This window comes from Protopterus annectens, chromosome 4.part1 (genome assembly GCF_019279795.1).
Source record: "Protopterus annectens isolate FY-2018-M chromosome 4.part1, PAN1.0, whole genome shotgun sequence".
In the NCBI taxonomy this organism is placed as follows: Eukaryota; Metazoa; Chordata; order Ceratodontiformes; family Protopteridae; genus Protopterus; species Protopterus annectens.
This window is the reverse complement of record NC_056734.1, coordinates 589615599-589638625: the sequence shown is the minus strand read 5'-3', so window position 1 is coordinate 589638625 and position 23027 is coordinate 589615599.

Here is a 23027-nt window from a genome sequence, read left to right as displayed (position 1 = left end):
CAAAATGATTGTTATTGGCTATAAATGAGCAGATATTACACCACCTGCAGCTGAAGGTTCCCACATTACTGAGATTGTTGACATTCTGCCCATCATTGTTCTGGTAGTATACTCTTCTTATAGATTAGTCATTCTTGTATGTAATGCTCAGACATGGACCCACAATTTGAAAGATGTTGTCATTGGATATCAACATGTACCAGTTCTTCCGAATGATGTTGATTATACTCTGATTATCAGATGTGAAAGGCAGTACTAAGTGCCATTTCTTGTTTGTGAAAGGTTCTTCCTTCTCTGCAGATTTCATCAGCTTTTTAGGGAAATAGGGCTTCACTCTATCTTGCCTTTCATAAATCACCATGCCAGTAATTTCTAGCATTCCTTTATCGAGTAACCCCTATCTTCAAGAATCTTGCTCATTTTGTCTATTGTTGTATTGGGCTCCATGTCATTGTTGGTTGATAGTCTCAATATTTTCTTTTTGATAATGTCTTGAAATACAAAGGTGGGATGCATACTAGATCTCTTCATAATATTGTTCATCCAGCACAATGTCTTATAGACTGTTGTCTGTATTTGACCATCTTTAATCTTCAAATTAACATATAGGAAGTTAATCGCTTCTCTGGATACTTGCATGTTAAATTTTAAAAGGTCAGTTGTGTTACCTATATATATGTCAAAAACTCATCCAGTAACTCTCTAGTTCCAACCCATACCAAGAATAAATCTTCCCAAAATGTTTGTAAAAGATTACCTTGTTGCTGACTATTAAAAGAATTAAATTTGCAACACAACTCTAAGGAATGACTGGCAAATAATTAAACTATATTATGTGTAAAGTATGCAATAACAATTTAAAGTACACTTGCATATGAATAATCTGCACAATAATTATTATAAAAATATGATGTAACACATATAATTATTAGGTGTGTAGGACAGTATGTCATGTAAGGTATGTGTGACACCTACCCCAACATGTTTTACTTAGATCATGCAGCTCAATGCATATTAAATAGATTAACAGTAATAATTACTGGCTTTTACATATAACTCCAGCAAAAAAGCAAGTGAAACTTACACACATAGAGACTTGTCATAATTATAACTGAAATAATGTTAAATTGTTATACCTCAATTTACAAGCTCAAAATGCTAACTCTCCTATTGCATTAAGAGATAATGAAAAACAGTTAGCAGTTTCCTTTTCTTTTAGTCATGGGTCCAAACTCCTAGGTGTTATTAGTCAAAGTTTGTTATTTTATATATCCCACCAATCCATTATGCCCCAGTTCATACCATTTTCCTCTTCCCAACAATGATTATTACCACCAGCATAGCATTATTGCTATTAACCATGTTTTCTGTCTCCCAACTCTCTCCCTCTCTCTCTCTCTCTTATTTTATTTTTATTTTTTTTGTGTGTGGAAATATTGCTGGTGAAACACAAGTGATCATCATCATGGGGAGCTAGACTGACCACTGTGGATTGGACTGCAATACCTCTATATATGACTGCAGAAGTTCTATTACAGGAAGCACAGACACTCAGCACATCTAGGCCCCAACTTCTCAGTGTTGCCTCCACAACTCTTGTAGTACTTGCTCAAACAGTGTCTGGTAGCACTGCCCTGGCTGCTGGTGAAATGGTAGCCTCCAGGAGTAGTACTATTGGTGTTGGAGATTATATCACCCATCAGAAGCTGATGTGGCTGGTGGAGTACATCTTAGAGAGGCATCTTAGTGCCCACATTGACAGAGTAGAAAACACCCTGCATCGAATCTCAAAGATGATACCACATCTGGCACTGACCCAGGAATGTGCTATAGGAGATAGTATTGACAGCCCTCAGGATCATGACTAGATTCTCCCTATGCTCATGTTGGAAGCAGATGCACCTCCGATGTCTCTACTTAACTCCAATCATGGTGTTCCCCCACCTTTTGTGTCCATCACCATCCCTGTCTGTTTTGTATATCATGTATGCCTGCACCTTCTACCAAAACTACCCTAGCTACCTTACCCTCTTATTTTTAACTGTCTTCCCTAGCAGTTGTCTTTTTACAAAAAAAAAAAAAAAAAAAATGGCCAGCTGTCCCACAAAACTACAAAAAAAAAAAACTTTACATAGCTATCCACTTTCGCAATATGTCTGCATGTCCAAATTGATTTGGTTCAATTTGCCATGCAATAGTAGTTAGTTGCTGTGGTGGATATCCAAAGTCATAAAATTCTTGATATATTTATCCTGTGAAGAAGTTGATAGTTACGGGGTACTCCCACTACTCTCCTGCACATTCCTTTATTCTTCTTCATGTCCTAACCACTGCTTGTCCCCATTTTCACTACTCTCCTGTCAATCCATTTTCACACATTTAATCTGGTCAAAAAGTAGAATCACACACAATACACATAGCCAGAGATGGCCCATAAAAAATACCTTCAAGTTTTGTCCTCAGCATTTGCATGATGCTTTGCATTGTGTACTGATGGTGAGTGATGGTAAATGGTGTTTCATTCCTATGGCAAACATTGAAGATTTTACATTCAACCACACTAGTACAGTTATGTTTACACAAATCTGCTTAGCCCTGCTGTGCTAAAGAAATACAGATTGATGGCACTATTGTGAGACATTTGTTATTACATAATTATTAGACTGATGGATCTAATGTACACCTTATGTGATGTTAATATTGCCATTACTGAGATGAAGTATGATGCTTATAATCCAATTTATAGGATCATAGGTTCATAGGAGATTACTAGGCTACTGACCCGGAGGTCATTTTTAAGCCTAGCCATTTCAACCCAATGTAATACCGCAGAAGTACTAATCATTAACCAAGATTGCATTTACTGATGACTGCCCATGTCCAGGAGGGTTGTGGACACTATCCCCAGTAAGAATTTATGATGCCCAGTCCATTCATTCATCTAGGTTCCTCTTGAACAGTGTCATAGAGGTGCTCTGTTTCACATGAATTGGTAGCCTGTTCCAAAGATGTGGCAGTCGCTGGGAGATAAACCTGTCCCTCCATCATGTCCTATTCAAGTCACAGGCCATGTTTAAGTCCCTGGGATGGGTAGCCCTAGATCTATTTGATTTATGGATATGCAGTAAGCTCATTAGGTTTGGGTCTTGGGTTGCTCTGTAGGCCAGGCTTAAGTCTCCCCTAAGAAGTCTATAAGATATGGAGTATAGTGACAGGGATTTTAGTCAGTCCATATAAGGCACATGCTGGAGGCCCATGATCTTCTTTGTTAGAAACCTCCAAGGTCTCTCTAATTGCAGTAGGTGCTTAGTGCTGTACATACCAAATGGGGCATTATACTCAATCATGGGCCGGATAAGTGCTGAATATAGGGGGTTATAACTTGTTTTGCTCTTGAGTTGATGCTTTAAGTAATCAAGTGAGCTATGTGGAAACCTTTCCTTACAACAGTATATACATGGTGGTTGAAGTTAAGGTCATGGTCAACCTGTGATCCCAGGTCCCTTAGCACTTCATGGGTACTTAGGGTATTGTCATTGATTTGATAGTGTGAAGGGACATTGTTTGTGCCAAATGAAATGATGATGCATTTCTTTGCATTCAGTTTGTGACTGTGGCTAATATACCAGTTGATGGTTTGTGTGAGACCCTCCTGGAGTATACTGGCATTTGGGGATTCAATGATTGCACCTAGTTTGCAGTCACCTGCAAGCTTGGTCAGCTAGAAACCCTTTAGTTTTGACCTGAACTTCTGAGAAGTATATACCAAACAGTAGGGGGCCCAGCACTGACCTCTGTGGCACCCTGCTGGTAACAAGTCTGCTGACTGATGTGGAGACACCCACTTTGATAGTGTGTGTCCAGTTTGTGAGCTGGTTGGCAACCCATCTTACAATGAAGGGATTTATAGACAGTTTGCTACATTTATCAGTAATGCCTGAATGTTGGATTGTGTCGAAAGCCTTTGCCAAGTCGAGGTATGCTGTGTGCACAGATTTGCTTTCACCAATGGTCTTGGTCACACTTTCAAAGAAATCCTCCAGATTTAACCGGCAGGATCTGCCCTTCACAAAGCTGACTTGGGTAGGATCCAAGGTTTGGAGGTCACCTATGTCTTTTTTATGAGGTTCATAATGATACATTCCATGGCCTTACAGATGAGGCTGGTCAAGCTTATGAGTTCATAATTCCCTGGGTAAGTTACTAAGCCACCTTTGCGGAGGGGAATAACTGCAGCTGTTTTCCATTCCACAAGAACAAAGCCTGTGGTTAGGCTATGATTGAAAAGCACCCTTTTTGGTGATGCTAGTTCATGTTTTAGCCTGTTTAGAAGACAGACTGGGATGTCATCTGGTCCCATAGAGGCTGTGTTCTTTGCCTTGGACAGGGCTTTGAGGATCTGTTCTTCAGATATGTAAGGTGGGGTGGGGGGATTGGGGGAGAGTTTGTTGTAAGTTAGGAGGTAATAAGGGAGTGAAATGTTTGCCAAACCTATCTGCTAGCAGGTTCACTATCTATGGAGTCAGTGTGTGTGATACCATTGGCCTCCAGCTCTGCACATGCTTGGGTCCTATCCTTTCGGTTACATACATAGCTGTGAAAGGCCTTATGGTTATCCTTGTCACTACTTCGTAGGTTTCTCTCAATGGAGTTCTTGGAGGATTTGACAAGTTGAATTATTTTTCTGTTAAGGCTGAGGAGGTTGCTTTTCCATTGTTGGGTCCTTGTCTTTGTTTTCTTGGACAGCAACTTTTTTGCATTTATTGTAGAGTTTTTTTATGCTGGAAGTCCACCATGGCAGCTTGATTTTACTTGGGGCTCTGGCTTTGATTCTATCTGGTACAGTCAAGTTTAAGCACTTATGCAAAGTGATTGTACAGGGCTTTAGTGTAAGCTTCAGTGTACTCACCACTTTCAGCTTGGAGTGGGGCTTGCAATGCATTCATATCTCTACTTAGATGTTTTTTAGTCTGATTTCACCCTTTGTGAATTCTGGTATTAGTGTCAGTTCGAAGGTGACTGATTTGTGGTCAATTTTAATTAATGAGAGTCCAAGAGATACAGCAATGCACCTGTTTGACATGTTGGTGATGACCAGATCTAGACTGTTTGTTCCTCTTGCTGGAGTATGGACAAATTGCTCCAGGGCATTAGAATTCACAAAGTCAAGAACTTTTGTACTAATGATTTTGGGCTAGAGTAGATTTCCCAGTTGATGGTGGGATAATTGAAATCCCCCATAACCGGTGTGTTCTGCAGAATTTGCATTGTCTTCAGTTTGGTTAAGTAGGCTTCATGGGTGTCCTGACCCATGGAGGGGGATATATAACTGGCTAGCGCTTGAATGGGGGTCTTAGTCACCATAATCTGGATCTGGAGTAACTCCATGGAGTTGTCCAGTCTAACTACATGAGGTAAATTTATCTCTAATACAGATTGTAACACCTCCTCCTTTGGTTTTCAGACTTTCATTTTGTGGCTTAAAGGTGCGGAAGGCATTGTAGCCTTGCAGGGCCAGTGTACTCTCTGAGACCTTAAATGAGGTTTCTGTGACTGCACAGCCATCTACATCTTATAGTGATAGAAGTGCTTCTAGGGAGTTCAGTTTTTGGTTTAAGCTCCTAGCATTTAGCAGCATGACCCTTATTTTGTTTTGATTGGTTAATTTCCCATTGGCAATGTTGTATTTGAGACCTTGCCTAAAAAAGGCACTATGGGGTAGGCAAGAACCTTTGCCAGCAGGCAAAAGCCTAGGGGTGCCAGATGCAAACTGTTTCTGGCAAAGCATTGAGGTTTGCTGTCCAAGGCTTCCCAGGCAGACAGAAACTAGATCCCCTTAGAATAACACCAAAAACTAAGCTAACTGTTGAAATCAATAATTTTTTGTTTATACTGTGGCATCATTCTAGTTGAAGGTAGTATGCTCATCATTCTAGGTGAAGGTAGTATGCTTCACAAGGCTAGAGACAGAGCTACCTGGGGCACCTACTTCAAGAACTCAAACATGTCTTTCTTCATATAGTTCAGTGAGGTACATCTCAAGTCATTATCACCAACATGAACTATAACAAAGTCAGAATGGTACCTGTTGCTGAGAGACCTGAGTGCATGCGTAATTTGTCAAATCTTGGCACCGGGTAGGCAGCTGACCGTGACTTTCTCCTTGTCCAACCTGGTGAGATGGACATCTGTGTTTCTTACTATTGAGTTGGCAATGACAAGAAAACTTGATTTTTGAGTGTTATGCCTTATGGGGTTGTTGGGTGAGACACTGCTGTTGCTATGTGTCATGGGAGCTGTGGAGACTGTATTAGCTGTAGCAGAGTTGACTTTTGGAGGTCTCTGGTATTTTGGTAAGTTTTTCTAGAGAACCTCCACGTATGTAGATTTACGGGTTTGATGGATACTCTGTGTATAAGTAGTGATATGTGAATAAGCCTGTGGTTAGGCTATGATTGAAAAGCGCCCTTTTTGATGATGCTATTTCATGTTTTAGCCTGTTTAGAAGACAGACTGGGATGTCATCTGGTCCCATAGAGGCTGTGTTCTTTGCCTTGGACAGGGCTTTGAGGATCTGTTCTAGTGGTACTATGTAAATATATAGTGGTGGGAGAGTTGACAACCTTCTCCTTGTTACTGTTTTGAGTGTGAGAGAGCATGGATTCTAGATTCTTGATGCAAATACATCTCTCACACTCTATACTAGATTGTGTTACTAGTAGAGGGTTGTCTGTGTACATGAAGCAATTGCTATACTGCCTCAAGAGACCCAAGTCAACAAGGTTGGCAGGAGAAACAAGGGTAGTCCAACTGTCCATAATGATAGGTTGAAGACTGTTTTCACTATGAGTGGCTTTTCAGAAATGATCGTGGAGGAGCTCTCCGAATAGATATTTCCACCTGTTTTTTAAGGGAAACTTTGTTGAATTTAACTGTCTGACTTTACAGCACTATTGTGCAGTAGTGCAGGTTGCTGCATGGTGCACAAACAAGCAGAAACCTGCTCAGTGCAGGGCCTAAATACCAGAAGCTAAGACTTGAAAAAACTCTAACAAAATTCAAAAGGACCAATGAGGATGCTTATTCCAAACCCTAGAATGGCCTCCTTTTACTAGGCATGTGCCAATCAAACACGATTCTTTCACAAAGGTGTAGAAATGCCCCTTCCAATCCAAGATGGCCTGGAAAGCATGCTCAGGAAAAACTAATCACTATAAACAGTTCCAGAAACAGCAGGCCTAGATCTGGACTATGTTACAGATACTAGCTGCCCTAATTTCAGTGGGAAACATAAGACACTGAATAAACATTTAAAACAGGTAAAAATCAGCCAGGAGGCTCTAAAGAGTAATTTAAACAGTTAACAGATCAGTTAATTAAGTACTGCTTGGTGGGAAAACCAGAGCAGGCAGAACAGATAGATTTAAAACAGTGAAAAAATGCCAGTAAATACTTAACAAGCAGTGGAAAGAACAAAAAAAGCTTGCTAAAAAGTAAAAACAGCAATAAAATTATATTTTACACAGTGCATCAGGCAATTGCTGTATAAGGCTGTAGTTTAGTATAGAGTAAATAAGTACAGTATAAAGTAGGTGGCAGGCAATAAAAAAAGTTCAGTAAATAGTATAAATAGGCAAAAAACAGGCAACTTATGTTTTTTTGAAAGTTCAGAAGCATCTAGTCATCTGATATCTCAGCTCAGAGTTGTGGCTGGTAGCCCACTTCAGTTTATCTCGGTACAAACAAGCAGAAACCTGCTTAGATGCTGGGCCTAAATACCAGAAGCTAAAATTTAAAAATACTCTAACAAAATTCAAAAGGAACAGTGGTGCAATCTTTTGTCACTGCCCCTTCAAATGTGGGATTTTAACATTGTGAAGTATGGCTTCTCATGTAGTGTACTCAGATACTGTCCAGGATTGTAGATTTCTTTTTGCATACTGTTAAGGGTTCGGATCCATAAGTATGCTAAACATTTTTTTAAATATTAATATTGTGTTTAACTATTGGCTACATATGTTATTAATGCACTCTTATCCTGCTTATGTCTTAATCATGTTTCTACTGTCATATCTCTGTGTACTCCATATAATAAATACTTTATTTTGCATCCGCGGTGGTGCAGCGGTAGCGTTGTTGCCTCACAGCAAGAGGTTCTCCCGTTTGATTCTCGGCTTGGGTTGGGAATGCCTTCTGTGTGGAGTCTGTATGTCCTCCCCGCGGTCGAGTGGGCATTTGAAAGACATGCGTTGAATGGGCGTGCCTTCATTAAAGGTTGGGCATTGGGGTGGCTACTCGACACCATAAAAACCAACTGCCAATCATTAGCGGACCAGACTTCTGCTGTGGTGACCCCTAACCGGGAAAAGCCGAAAGACAAACAAGAACAACATTTTGCATAGTATGAAAGAATAATTATGATGACAAAACTAAGAGTGACACACCAGAAACATGGCTAGAAGTGGCCCATAAACAAAACTGATTCTATGCCTCTATTCCCGTCTACCAGTCTCTCTCCCACCCCCACCTTTCTACCTCATTACTTTTGTCTTCAGCATTTGTATGATGCCTGACATTGAGCAGCAGCTGTAATTCATGGTAAATGGTAGTTCATGGTTTACTGCAAAAACTGGTGAGTTTTTGCCTTCAGCTGCTAGTGTCCTGTCTCTCATTATGCTGTTCATTTCATTTGACCAACACTTCATTTGCCCAACACTTTATTTGACTGACAAGTATTATTGGCAAGTAAATGGAATATGTCCCCTTCCTCACTGTAGTGCGACCCTGGAGTTAGAATATATAGTTAGGGGAGTGTGGGGGGCACAGCCCCCCACAATGGGGATGTGGGGGGGTGAAGCCCCCCCACTTAATTTCATATTATATTGTTTGATTTTGCTTTCATATTGCTTAGTAAAACAAAAGTAATTGGGTGGCTGTGCCCCCCACACCCCCTAACTATATATTCTAACAGTGGGGAAGGGGATATATTCCATTTACTTGCCAATAATACTTGGCAGTCAAATGAAGTGTCAGGCAAATGAAGTGTCGGTCAAATGAAATATCAGTCAAATGGGGTCAGGCAAATGGGTGTCAGTCAACTGGAAGTTAGGGCAAATGAAGTAGACCCGTCTGTAGCCCCTATTTGTATGATGGTTGCCATGAAGAACCATAGTACACTGTTAATTGCCAATTGCAATTCTATGTTCAAACCCTCAAAACATAGTTACACATGCTAATCATTTGCCATCAGCCAACACAAATGAGCTTCTAAACTGTTCACTTCAGAAAGTGATTTTGAGAAACAGAAAGTAATATCAGTGGTTTATATTTATTTGCATTTGTTGCAATGAACTGTTGATGAGTTGATTGTGATGCAGTTTAAACACTACAAAATGTAAATCTATATCCGATATCCAATACATTAGATTTGCAAATGATGTTCAAAGGCGTGGGACCTTTGCAGACATAATTAAGTAGTGTACCTTCATATGTTTGACCTGTGTTATTAATTTACATTGCACATTGTCCATGCATGAAGAAATATTGAAAAATGACACACCAAATAATTATTATTCACATATACTCATCCTGAGCTGAACAGTCTAGAATGCTTGCTTGTCAATTCACTGTTTCACAAGTGTGATTATCATCTGTAGACCATACTATAAAACAGCTACATCTCACTCACACTACCACAATGTACATGAATGTACAGGTTATATAACTTACCTGAGCAGTATGTAATTATCGAAGACATCTTGTTTTGCAACACACTGATGATGCTCATCCTTTCAAATCTACTCTAACTCAGTCTTGTCCTCATATTTCTCCTGTGGCACCTATAGTTAATACTGTTTACTTTAGATTATGTAACTAGATATGTAGGTGGTTCAATTCCACCACTGTGGAACTAATGTGAGTGTGTGCGTTTCTACTGGCTGTGGTTTTAACAACAGATGTGATATGTATACTTGCACTGAGGGGAGACACGTGCACTGAAAGAACGCTCTTCCATCAATTCCTTCTACTTGTAATGCAAGCAATTGTTCTGCTACCCACTGATGATGTCATCCTTACAAATGTCCTCAAATCTCACACTTACATTAAGATATCTCATGTAGTCTTTGCATTTGATACTCTGTTTGGTAGGTTGTGTAAATAAATAGGTACATAGTTTGAATCCAGCAGTGAATGGCTATTCTGAGAGTTTGTGTCTATAGTGATATGTAAGAATGGCTTTACTCACAGATCTAATGTGTAGCTTTACTGTAGGAGTGTCTCTCCCACCAATTTCAGTCTCTTTTTGCACTCCTATCACCCTAGCAAATCAGTGATAATGGCATCCTTTCGAATGTGCACTATCCCACTGTTGTAATCGACCATCTTGTGTGGTGCTTGCAGTTCATGCGATGTTCTCTAGCTTGTGATGTTAGTTTGGTAGTCAGTTTGAATCCAGACATTAATACATGGGATCAGTTGCATCAGTGTGTGGGTGAATGTAAATGTAGGTAGGAAAGGTGTCACCCATACATCTGATGTGGAGATGTACAGCTGAAGAGGCCTCTTTCACTGTTTTCTATTCATTTTAGAACAGGTAACTGCTTTGTTAAACACTGATGAGCCCATTTGATGAAATGCAATGTATATCAACCTGTAGTAAGTCTTCTCCAGTAGTGTCAGAAAAAAATAAAATATTCTCTAGTTTGTTGACTTGGTAAGGTGTACTGTGCATGTGTATACTTTTACAGTCACAGACATGACAGAATTATGCAATTCATATGTTTGGGTGTACCTACCATCATGCAAGATTTTGAGACAAAGAGACAGATCACACCACTCTTTGAATCAGTTTAAAACCACTCACCTATGTGCAGCACAATGATGATGTCATACCTCCAAATATATCTCTCACAGTTGTGGTAAGAATTATTTTGTGGAGCATGCAGTTGATAAACTATTCTGTAGGTTGTGTTGTTGTATAGGTAAGTGTTTGAATCCTGCAATGACTGAGTAATACGTGACTCTCTTGTAAGCATAGGCATTATCTATTTTCCCCCAAAATCTGATCTCTGTTGCATGAGTTAATGTACATATTCATGTATACATTGTATTAATTTGTTCACAACAGACGGCTTTAAAGGATACAATGTCTTATTCATCATTTCTTGATGAGCACCATGCTGCAAAATTGTTACAAAGTGTATCTTGAGCTTGTGTTATGATACGTTCTTGTGGTTTCACGCTTTTTTAATTTCTCCAAGTCTTTTGGGGTTCTAATACCATGATGGGAATGGACCTCATTCATAACTCAAAGTACGATTAAAGTTCATGAAATTAGTATTGTTTCAATCTTTGATGTCAGCCAATAGTGCCCTTTGCAGCACCCGCAATGTGCCCAGTAATGACTCCTTCTGCAGTTCGTATGGAGGTACATGTATTGGTAACATATCTAAATACAATTGTAAATTATTTTTTATAATATCCATTGCTCCTACTACTATTGGAACTGTCTGGGTATCTTTCTTCCACATTGCTCTCATTTCTGCCTGCAGATCCTGATATTTTATGCCTTTGTGTCTCTCTGTATGTATGACACTGTAATCACTGGGTGTGGCAATTTCAATTATCAATGCTAGTCTTGTCTTCTTTACTTGGACCACTATATCTGTTTTTCTAGCATCTGTCTTTTAAACTGTTGCTAATGGATGATCCTATGTGTTGTAGACTTCTTAATTTTCTATGATGCTTTGTGGCTCATGTTTGCAGTGTTTTTTGGCCACTTCAGTACCATAATGTTTACACAATCCCCAGTGCAACAGTCTCGCCTCATTATTATGCCTTTCAGTATACAGTCCTTCTGCCATTAGCATGTCTCAACTAGCAACGAGGTGTGCAACTGCTTCCAATTTGGTTTTACAAATCCTACATTTGTCTGTTTCTCCCCATGCTCAATAGAGTTTATAAACCAATGTGTATGCAGCCCACTATCTTGGGCCACCAATATTAACATTTCATCTCTTAGTTTGAATTTGCCTCTCCTTAACCATTCCTCTGTTCATTCCTGATCTACATGAGGTTCTTCCAGAAGTTTTCTATACTTGCAACTATATTTATGCTTTTTCCACATTTCTTGCCATCTCATCTGATCCTTCACCTTATATTCTTTCTTTTGCTTTTTGGTGCATTCCGTTGCTGCCTGAATTTTATCTACTTCTGTTTTGATTTCCATTCCTGCTTGACACCGATAAACTTATGCTCGATTAAGCAGAGAAGTCATCTTAGATTTATTCTCCTCATGTTTCCAAACATTCACTATGTTTGGGTCTTGTGAGGTCAACAGATATGTGTGGAGTCCCATGATTGGAGATCTATACATACAATCAGTTTCAAGGAGGCCCATCCCTCCTACGGAATGGGGTTTTGTGTGGGATAGTTGATGTTATTGTAGTCATCGCTATACTTTCTTATAAGTAAGGCCAATGTAATCATATAGTAGATGTGTGCCATTTTGCACAAAGTATATGCAGTACTCAGTGTTATGGGGTCTATATTATAACATTGAAGTGTCAAAACTTCGAATGTTATAACATCGAACCCAAAACCACGAAAGCTGAAAATCCCGAAGGTCTGGGAAAAAAATCACTGTTCCAGTACAAAACACGAAACATACAAACACTACAAACTATTTCTAATGTGGGGAGCTTCGCCCCCACACCCTCCCCTACTTAAATATACCAACTCTGAGATCACACCACAGTGGAGGAAATAGCGAAGCCACGTATAAGACCCACCAAATTCTTTCCCTGGGAAATAATTCGATATTCTGTGGCTTCAATATTGTCAGTCTTCAAGGTTTCCAGTTTGCTGTTATAACATTCGAAGTTTTACCACTTCAGTGTTATAATATAGACCTGTGTTATGATATAGTTGCTGTTATTTGATCTTCTTTGTCAAAAAGTAATTGAGTTAGGAAAAGCTAAGTATTTTCAGCACTTAGAAAAAAACAGCTGTAGAAATGTGTAATATAGGATTCTGCATCACATTTTTCTATTTACTGTATGACAAAGGTGAAGTTTAACCCATGCGGGAATGCTTTATGCTCTATGTTTATGTGTGGAGAGAGTTTAACCCATGTCTGAATGCTTTGTTCTCTATGTGTATGTGTGGAGACATAAGTCTGACACCATCAGACAGAATTAATATTCCCAGCCTTCTACTGCCTAGGTTATTTTGCATCCTCTTGCAAGTGTCAATATTCCCAGGACATTATTAATTAACTAAAAATAAGAAACTTGTGTGTATCATTTTTCTGGAATGGCAAGCACCATAAGACCTACATGAAACTCCTCAAGACTCTATGAACTGAGAGCAGCTTGGGTGTTTATAGTAGTTGTGTTTATAAAATTCTTTGTATTGCATACAGCTGTTATTCAGCTGAAAAAGAATGAAATCCTTTGGAACAATCAGGATGTGGACCTAAAACTAGCACTGCTTACTTCAGTGGTATCAGGATAGCCTCCTAAAGTACCTTTGTAAGTCATATCCTGGCTTAGATGCACACCCTAAAGAAAATGTTGTTGCTTCCCATTCTGTGGAGCACTGCTGGTCTACCCTGGAAATGCCCTGTTCTGCATGTTGCATATGATATAGATAATGGAGTCAAGTGGAAGTGCAAAGGTATCCACATATTTGCATCAAGTGCAAACTGTTAATGACACTCTCACTTTAGCTTCCTCCGCATTTCTGAGGAGCAATTATAACCACACCACTCGGATTTCTGGCAATTCCTTCTGCTTATAAATGCCATCCTCTACTCTCTGTTTAGGACAATTACAGCTGAAGGCTTCTCTAATTTTAGAGATACCTTAACCATAGTCAGTGGGACTTACAAATGTCTCTTCCACCAGAGATCAATTACAGAGAACATTAACATGAAGCCAGAGAGAATGCACACATGATAATCTTCAAAGATTTGTCAAGCACTAAGATTTAGGAGGAAAAGTTTACAAATCAGTAGTATGTCTTCATCAGATTTGCAAACTATCTCCACCTCCTGGGAAGTATATGTTTGTTGCTGCATAAATTGATCCGGTTTATATAGTTTACAGAGTGGCTATAGATCACAAGCAGCCTGCCAAGGATACATCAACAGATTCCAAAAATTATTTGTTTTATAAGAGCAGAATATTTAATCCTCACGGATTCCTAGATCCCAGGAGCTTACTTCTTCTAATTCTCCAACTGCCAGGATCACCTGGACATATTTAATTTTTTTTATATTGCTGCACATGAAAAAGACGTACAAAAATAGTAGAGCTAATAAGAACGTATCTATTCTCCACATGAAAATTTCCTTTTATAATGCCTTTATCAGATATCAAGTGAAACCATTCATAGCAATTTCCAGAATACTGTTGAAAAAAATCTGCCCAGAATTATTCAAGTTTTCTGGCATTTCAGTCCTCTGAAATAACTTACTATGTTATTAATCATTTAACAACATACTCAGATGCTCCTTATGTTCATAACATAACTTTGCTCTTTTTTATAGTATCATATGCTCACATGTTATTAATGGCTTGATCAGAAATACATGCAATGTTAAGATTTGTTACTTTACAAAACGGCATGCTGTACTGTATATTTATCCATTCATTGTTGCTTTTCTTCATATGCCTGTTATGTTCATATGTTTGTTTTTATAAACAGTGCATATAAACTTATTTAAAAAAAATAAAATTCAACTATACAAACATATCTTTGACATGATGAAATTCAGACTTTGAAAACAAATCACAAAAATGATAATACATTATTTCTGTGACATAATATTTGTATGAGAAAAATATAAGCAGAAACCTAACATTTACATCAAAACCAGAAAGAGACAAACAAGCCAAAAAAAATCTTAAAATACAGAAATACAGACCAAACATCATTTGAATTTCACTGCTACTTTCAAAAGAAATTGAAAAAAAAAGTAATAATAATAAGCCATTAACACTCAACGTCGTTAACTCCCTCAATGAAAATATATGTCAAACACCAACAATGACAAACTCTTCCTTTCTCCACATGCATTATTACTGCTTACTTCAAACACTGTGTTATATATAACAAATAAAATTGCCGCTTATCATGCACAGTAATTTTCTGGACTCATACTGACTGGCAGTTGAGTCATACCTATCAAGATAAGTACATTTTGCTGCTGTTTGCTCTGAGTTCTCACAGTGAAAATGCTAGGTTTGCTGGAATTTTGAGGAACTAAGCAAAGAGAACCCTGCCTCTGACTGAGGAAAGTGCTTGCAGACTAATAAAATGAAGGATATCATTTTCTCACTATAAATGACAGCATGTCTTAACCTACTTTAAAACAGGTATGACAACTATCCTACAGACTTGTCCGTATGACTTCTCACAAAGTAGGATTAAGAGAGTTGAGTTTGTTCAGTGACTTCTACTTGCATCTCAGTATACTCTGTGCCAGTGAAAATGTACTGATGCACATTAGAGGAACTTTTTTTTAATTCATTTATTTTTGGTTTTCAGGTCCCCAACACACTATTATTGATATAAGAGGATAGGATACAATAAGGAACCCCAGGACAGGGGCATTTTTCAAAAGGGTAGATGGAATGTTTTTTGGAAAGCTGACATCTTACAGTTTAGCAATAAACTTGTTTTTTTTTTTTTTAATTATTGTTTGTTCTAATGAGAACTGGACAAGAATATTTAATTCTTTGAAATAGTCTGGCTGAGTACAAAAGGCATGCTACTTTAAAATACATGCACATAAATGACACTGTTCAAAGATTTTAAATTTGAGGCAGTACTAATATCCATCTACAGCTATAGTTGATCTTGTCCCTTTTTTTATCACTTATATGTTAACAAAGTAATTAGAATGAGACATAGCTTTAGAGAAAAATGTAAGTGGCTCAGAAGAATCTAGTAGCACTTTCTGAAAAATAACCAGTCACATTTTGGCAATATATTAAGCAAGGTGCAGCCATACAAAACTGGTAAGTGACTAAAACATTAATGGTATAATGCACTTGTGCTATACTGCAGACTACAGATGGAAATGGGTTTAATACATACAGGTTGCTTGGACAAACAAAAGATGGATGTACCAGCAAAATTAAACATGTTTAGCTACTGATTATTTCAAAGTTTACTGTTGCATTGCTAATTGCATCTACAGACTTTGTTACCATAATGTATATGCTTTGACTAACTGTGCACTCTTGGTCTTCTTTGGCAAGAAAACCACTTCAGCTTTCTTGCATTGGAGTGATCTGCACTTGTGGCTGCGTGAGTTGTTGGCATGTTGCCATGACTTTTTGGGACGTGGTCTTAACACAACACTCCATGCTACTTTTTGTATTGTTTAGTATTCCCTTTCATTAGGAAAAAATCTGTCTTGGTACCATAAGGTATAACAGCTTTCTATAAGTGGTACTATATTGGATGGTACAATATATATATATATATATATATATATATATATATATATATATATATATATATGTGTGTGTGTGTGTGTGTGTGTCTATAGAGAGAGATAGATATATATGGGTATTAATTGGAAGCTCAGAGTTTCAAAACTTTGAACTTCATATGGATGAGACCATACGATCGAAGTTTTGAACTTTGAACTGTTTGAATGGAGATTGCCATACAGCACAGAATGGGATGTTTACCATTCTCTTCACTGTAGTGCAATCTTGGAGTTGATATATTTACTTAGGGGGTGCAGGTGGTGCAGGGGAGGCTTTCCCCCATGCAAAAACATTAAAAATAATTTGTATTTTTTTTTAATTGAAGTTTTGGACTTTTATTCAATGTTATGGTCTCAACCATATGACGTTCGAAGTTTTTAAACTTTGATCTTCCAAAGTATATACATATTTAGAATCCTATTCAAACTGCCAATACCTTCAATACCTTTTTCAAAGAGGTCATTCAAACACTTGTAAATCAGCTATCACCTGATAGCACAACTCTCACAACCTCTAATACTAGCCCACTCTCTCCTTTTCTCTTGCAGCCAGTCCCAATATCACAAATTCTCACCCTAATCCAAAAACTTAAACCTTCCACTCCCACGGCTGACCAACTACCTGCAGAATATCTGAAAAAAGCTGCCAAAGCCATAGCCTAACCCATTTCCATCCTGATTAACAGAACCATAAGCGAAGGACAAATCCCAACTATCTGGAAAATCTCCCACATTATCCCCCTGCATAAAGGTGGCAACTCTAACAATTTTTCTAACTACCGACCAATAGCCTTACTCTCACCTTTGGCAAAAATTATGGAAAGATGCAACCGTAGTCAACTACTTGACCATGTAATCCAAAATAATCTACTTTCCAAGAGTCAACATCGATTTAGGCCATTCCACAGTGCTACCACTGCCCTCTTATCCTTTACTGACTGCATTAACAAAAAACGTAACAACATGCTTTCCTCTACACTCTTTATTGATCTTTCAAAAGCATTTGATATGGTTAACCATCAGATACTTATAAATATCCTCAAATCCCTTTCACTAGATGCACTGGCTATAAAATGGTTCTGAATCCTACTTAGAAAATAGACAAACAGGCAGTGCTATGGAAAAATAATCTATCTACCCACCTCCCCATTACCCTTGGTGTCCCTCAAGGCTCCATACTGGGACCTCTCCTATTTTCAATTTTCATTATTGACCTTCACTTAGTAATTCCTCAGGCTACTTGTATACAATACGCAGATGATTCCACACTAATATGCTCAGCTACATCTTCATATGAACTGCAGTCCCTAACCCAAAAAGTGTTTAATACAGTAGAACAATGGTTTATACAAAGCTGCGTCATTCTGAACCCCCAAAAACTAAACTCTTACTCTTTACTCCCACACGCAAGTCTTCTCCAATAGAGTTCATAGTCATATCTAATAATGGTATTCTAATATCTCCTGACCCTACTACCAAACTTCTTGGAATAACAATTGATAACAATCTCAACTTCAACACCCATATCAACAATACTATAAAAACTGTAAATAGAAAACATGGCTTTCTCTATAGGATCAAACCTTTCCTTACTCCAGCAGCTGGAACAGCTATCACCCACACTCATCTAATCTCTACATTCCTCTATGCCTCACCTATATATACTAATCTATCAAAAAATAACCTCCACAAATTGGTAATCTCCTATAACAACATTGCCAAATTTGCTACTGTTAATCTTTTTAGAACTCACCACTGCACTAATCTAAAACAGCTAGGATGGATTGAGCTAGAAAATCATCTTAAATTTCACCAGTTGACCATTGCCTACAAGATCCTTTACCAACCTACCAATACTCCTATACTTTCGACCCTCATTACCCCATAACAATCTTAATATCTTACGTTCATCAAATAAACTAGTAGTCAGTATATGTAAATCCAACAACATGGCTGGTGACTCTATTCTCTAATACTGTTGGGAAATCCTGGAACCTATTTCACAGTGGACTTGCATCACTGTCCCCTATCACTTTTCAAAAATAAACTGAAACTTTACCTTAGAACACACTGGTCATGCCCCTGTTCTAAACCTGATTAACTTTCTCTTATTTACTGGGTTCTGTTTACCTGCTAATCTCTCAGTACTAACTCCAATCTTCCTTGATAACATAGACAACTTTAGACTTGCTATGTTTAACTGACCTTGTCCTGTTGATATTTTCTTAATTTTCGATTTTCATTTAGTTTCTTTATTTACCTGACCTTGTCTTGTTGATATTTTCATTTTATATGTGATGCGTTTGTTAGATAGTTATGTAATGAGCTGCCATCCTTTGTTAATGTATTGTACTAGCATTTTTTGTTACTAAATTGTGTCTTGGAGCTTATCTCCCCGGGCCTCTACTGAAAATGGACATATATCCTGTTAGAGTAGCCCGGTCAACAAATGTAAAATAAATTAAAAAAAAAAATATTCATATATATATATATATATATAGATATTTTTTTTTTTTTTTTTTTAAACAAGAAACATCTTTACTGAATTATTACTTATGACATAGGCAATCGTACATTTATATAAATGAAAACAAACAATATTTCAGTTGCAAACATTATACATCATATATAATCTTCCATACAGTCATTGCCCATTTAATATTACATAGCATATTCAATTCTTGCCTTCACTTAAACCTCATTTTTTCTCCAAAACATTATTCTGCATGTATTGTTTCTGCAATTTCCATTTTATGTAAGTAATTTGCTCCTACCCTTTTCTGAAGACACGGCTTTACTATATCTTGGCAATTCCAATTCTGTATCACAGCTCACAAAAAAAAAATTCTTAGGTACACCAATTTGCTTGGGCAGTATTTCTGACAGAATACTCTGCAGAGAATTTTTAAAGTTTGCTATCTCATTACACTCTCAAAAATATGTTCCTAATTATCACTATCTTCCTCTATCCCACCTCTGACGTTTGCAGTCTACCTGAGGAAACATTTTTTGGGGTCTGCTTGGGGTATAATAGGTTCATAGGTTCATAAGTCGGTACTAGGCTATTAGCCTAGGGCCTATTCCAGCCTAGCCATAACAATTCCCTGGCTATTTCTACCCACACTATTTACTTCCCTGGACCCTGTCTAGCAGGGCAACTGACGTGATCCCCGGGGTGAATTTCCTTTCTTCCATCCAATCATCAAGGTTCCTTTTGAAGAGGGCCAAAGAGGCACTCTGCTTGACATGTATGGGCAATCTATTCCAGAATCTGGGGAGTCTCTGGGTCAGGAACCTATCCCTCCAGCATGTTTTGTTTATTGTGATGACAAGGTTTAGATCCCTAGAGCGTGTGGCTCTGAGGGATTGGGATTTCTTTAAGTGTAGCATGTCCAACAGCTCTGGGTTTGACATGCCCTTGTATGTTAAGCAGAGATCACCTCTGAGTAGACAATATGTGACAGAGTATAGCTGGAGTTTTTTAAGGAGGTCAGCATAGGGCATCTGCTTTAGGCCTGTGATTCATTTAGTGAGGTATTTCTGCAGCCATTCCAGTTGTTGCAGATGTCTTGAGAGGTACTTTTATCTGGATGAAAAGCCCTTAGTGATGAGGTGTGCCACATAGAAGAATATCCTGTCTGTTGTGGCAATGTGGTTATTGAAGGTGAGACCACTGTCCACCTGTGTCCCTAAGTCTCTTATCACACTTTCGGTGTTTAGTGTACTACCACCTATGTGGTAATTCATGGGTACATGTGTTTTCCCAAAGGGGATAACTATACATTTCTTGGCATTGAGCTTGAGCCCATGGCTCTGGCACCAAGCATCTGTTTCTGTAAGGCCCTTTTGTAAAGTATCCACATCATTTGGGGATTCAATAATGGCTCCCAGTTTGCAGTCATCTGCGAACTTTGTTAGCCAGAGTCCCTTAGTGTTGGCCTGTACTTCAGAGAAGTAGCTGCCAAACAAGAGCAGTCCCAGGACTGAACCATGAGGTACTCCACTTGTCACTTGTCTAGAGCTGGATTTGGAGTCGGCTACTTTTACAGTGTGGGTTCTATCAGTAAGCCAGTTAGCAACCCATTGGGTGACGTAGGGATTAATGCCCAGCTTAATATGTTTATCTATGATTTCAGAGTGGGGGATGGTGTCAAAGGCCTTGGCAAGGTCTAGATAGGCTGTGTTGACCACCTTACCCTTGTCCATGGCTCTGGAGACTGATTTGAAGAAGTCAATCAGATTCAGTAGACAAGATCGGCCCTTGACGAACCCAAACTGGGTGGGGTCCAGTGTTTGAAGGTTGCCAATGTCTTTGTTTATAAGTTCCATGACAATACGCTCCATGACCTTGCAGATAAGGCTTGTCAGACTGATGAGACAGTAATTTCTGGGATTCAAGGTGGATCCCCCCTTGTGGAGTGGGATAACTGTAGATCTGCACCACTCAGTGGACATGAAAACTGAGGTGAGGCTATGATTAAACATGACACTTAGGTGAGGTGCCAGTTCATGTTGTAGTTCATGTAGTACACAGCCCGGGATGTCATCTGGTCCCATGGATGCTGTATTCTTAGATTTGGAGAGTGTACTTTTTACCTGTGTGGCCATTATTACTGGAATTTGGCAATCTTCCGGTATTGAGATGTGCCATTTAGGGGGTGAGAGAGGGGTGAAGTTGGCACTGAATCGATCTACCAGGATATTGGCAATATCCTTGGGATCAGTATATTTAATGCCATTCTGTTTTAGCTCAGAGCAGATCTGAGCATTGCCATTTAGATTCTTGACATAGTTATATAATGCCTTGTGGTTGTCTTTGGAATCTTTGGCAATTTTATTTTTGTAACTAGCTTTGGAGGATTTTATGAGGGATCTCAGTTTCTTACTGAGGCTGGTAAGGGAATTTTTTGCATCCTGGGATTTTCCTCTTTTCTGCAACAGTTTCTTCCTTTTGTTGTAAAGTTTGTTTATGGCAGGGGACCACTAGATTGGCTTCCTTTTTTTGGATGAGAGCATCTTGGTTCTATTTGAGATGGCACGATTCATGCATGAGTGTATGTGCTCATACAGTGCCTTAGTGTAGGATTCAGCAGTTGAACTTTCAGTTCCCATCTGCATGGGTGTCATAAAGTTTGTCACTTCTGACTTGAGTAGCATGAAGTTGGCTTTGGCGAAGTTTTTTATTGAGGTATCCTTACTGGGGGTGGGGGTGGGATGTGGATGTTAAGGGTGATTAGCTTATGGTCAGACCTGACTAACGAGGGGGTGACCATAGGTGTGGAGCATTGATTTCCCATATTGGTAATGACCAGGTCAAGGATATTGGAGCCCCTGGTGGGACTATGGATTAGTTGATCCAGGGCATTGGAATTTATGAATTCCAAGAACCGTTGGGCAAAGGTGTTGGTACATGAGTTGTTTTCCCAGTTAATGGCAGGGTAGTTAAAATAACACAGTATTAGGGTGTTTGGTTCTATCTTAATATTTTCCAGTATGTTTAGAAAGGTGTAGTGAGAATCTTGGGGTATGGTGGGGGAATCTGTAGCAAGCTACAGTTTGGATTGCAGTCTTACCTAGTGTTAGTTGCACCTGGAGAATTTCAGATGCATTGTGTTGGGCAACTAGCCTGGTGGTGTGAATATCCTTGGTGAATATTGACACTCCTCCACCTTTAGTGTTTCGGTCCTGGTTTGGTGGCCGAAAAGTGTGGTAAGAGTTGTAGCCTGGTATTGCAGGGGTGCTCTCTGGAGCCTTGAACCAGGTCTCATTTACTGCACAGATATCTATGTTCTCCATTTTTAGGAGTGCCTCGAGAGAGTGCATTTTGAGGTATAGACTTCTAGCATTGAGTAGCATTACCTTCAGATTTCGCATGCTTGTACCTGTTACGGTGGTGGTTTTGTCCTTTGAACTTTGCCTAAAAAAGGCACTATATGGGTAGCAAGAGCCTTAGCCAGTAACCTGAATCTTAGGCGTGACAGGTGCAGACCATCTCTGGCAAAGCATCGTGGTCTGTCGATCATGTCATCTCAGGCAGACAGATACTGGATCCCCTTTGAATCACACCAAAAGCTTAGCCAATTGTTGAAGTCAATCATTTTGTCCTTATATTGTGGTATCATTCTGGGTGAAGGCAGGATGCTACTCAGGGCTAGGGTCATACCTGCCTTGGCCACATGATCCGAGAGCTTTTCCATGTCTCTTTTCATGTAGTTCAGGGAGGTACGTCTCAAGTCATTCACTCCAACATGGACAATGACAGAGTCGTATTTGTACTTGTTGTGGAGTGACTTGAGTGCATGCATTATGTGCGGATCCTGGCACCCAACAGGCAGTTGACTGTAATTTTCTCCTTGTTCAACCTGGTGAGTGGGGCATCAGTGTGCCGTACTATAGAGTCACCTATAACTTAAGTGTTAGGTTTGTTGTCTTGCCTTAGGGGCTGTTGATGGGTGGCACACTGGTGTTGTGAACTATGTGACACTTTGGTTGTGATTGGTGTTTGTTTGCATTTCAGCTTCAG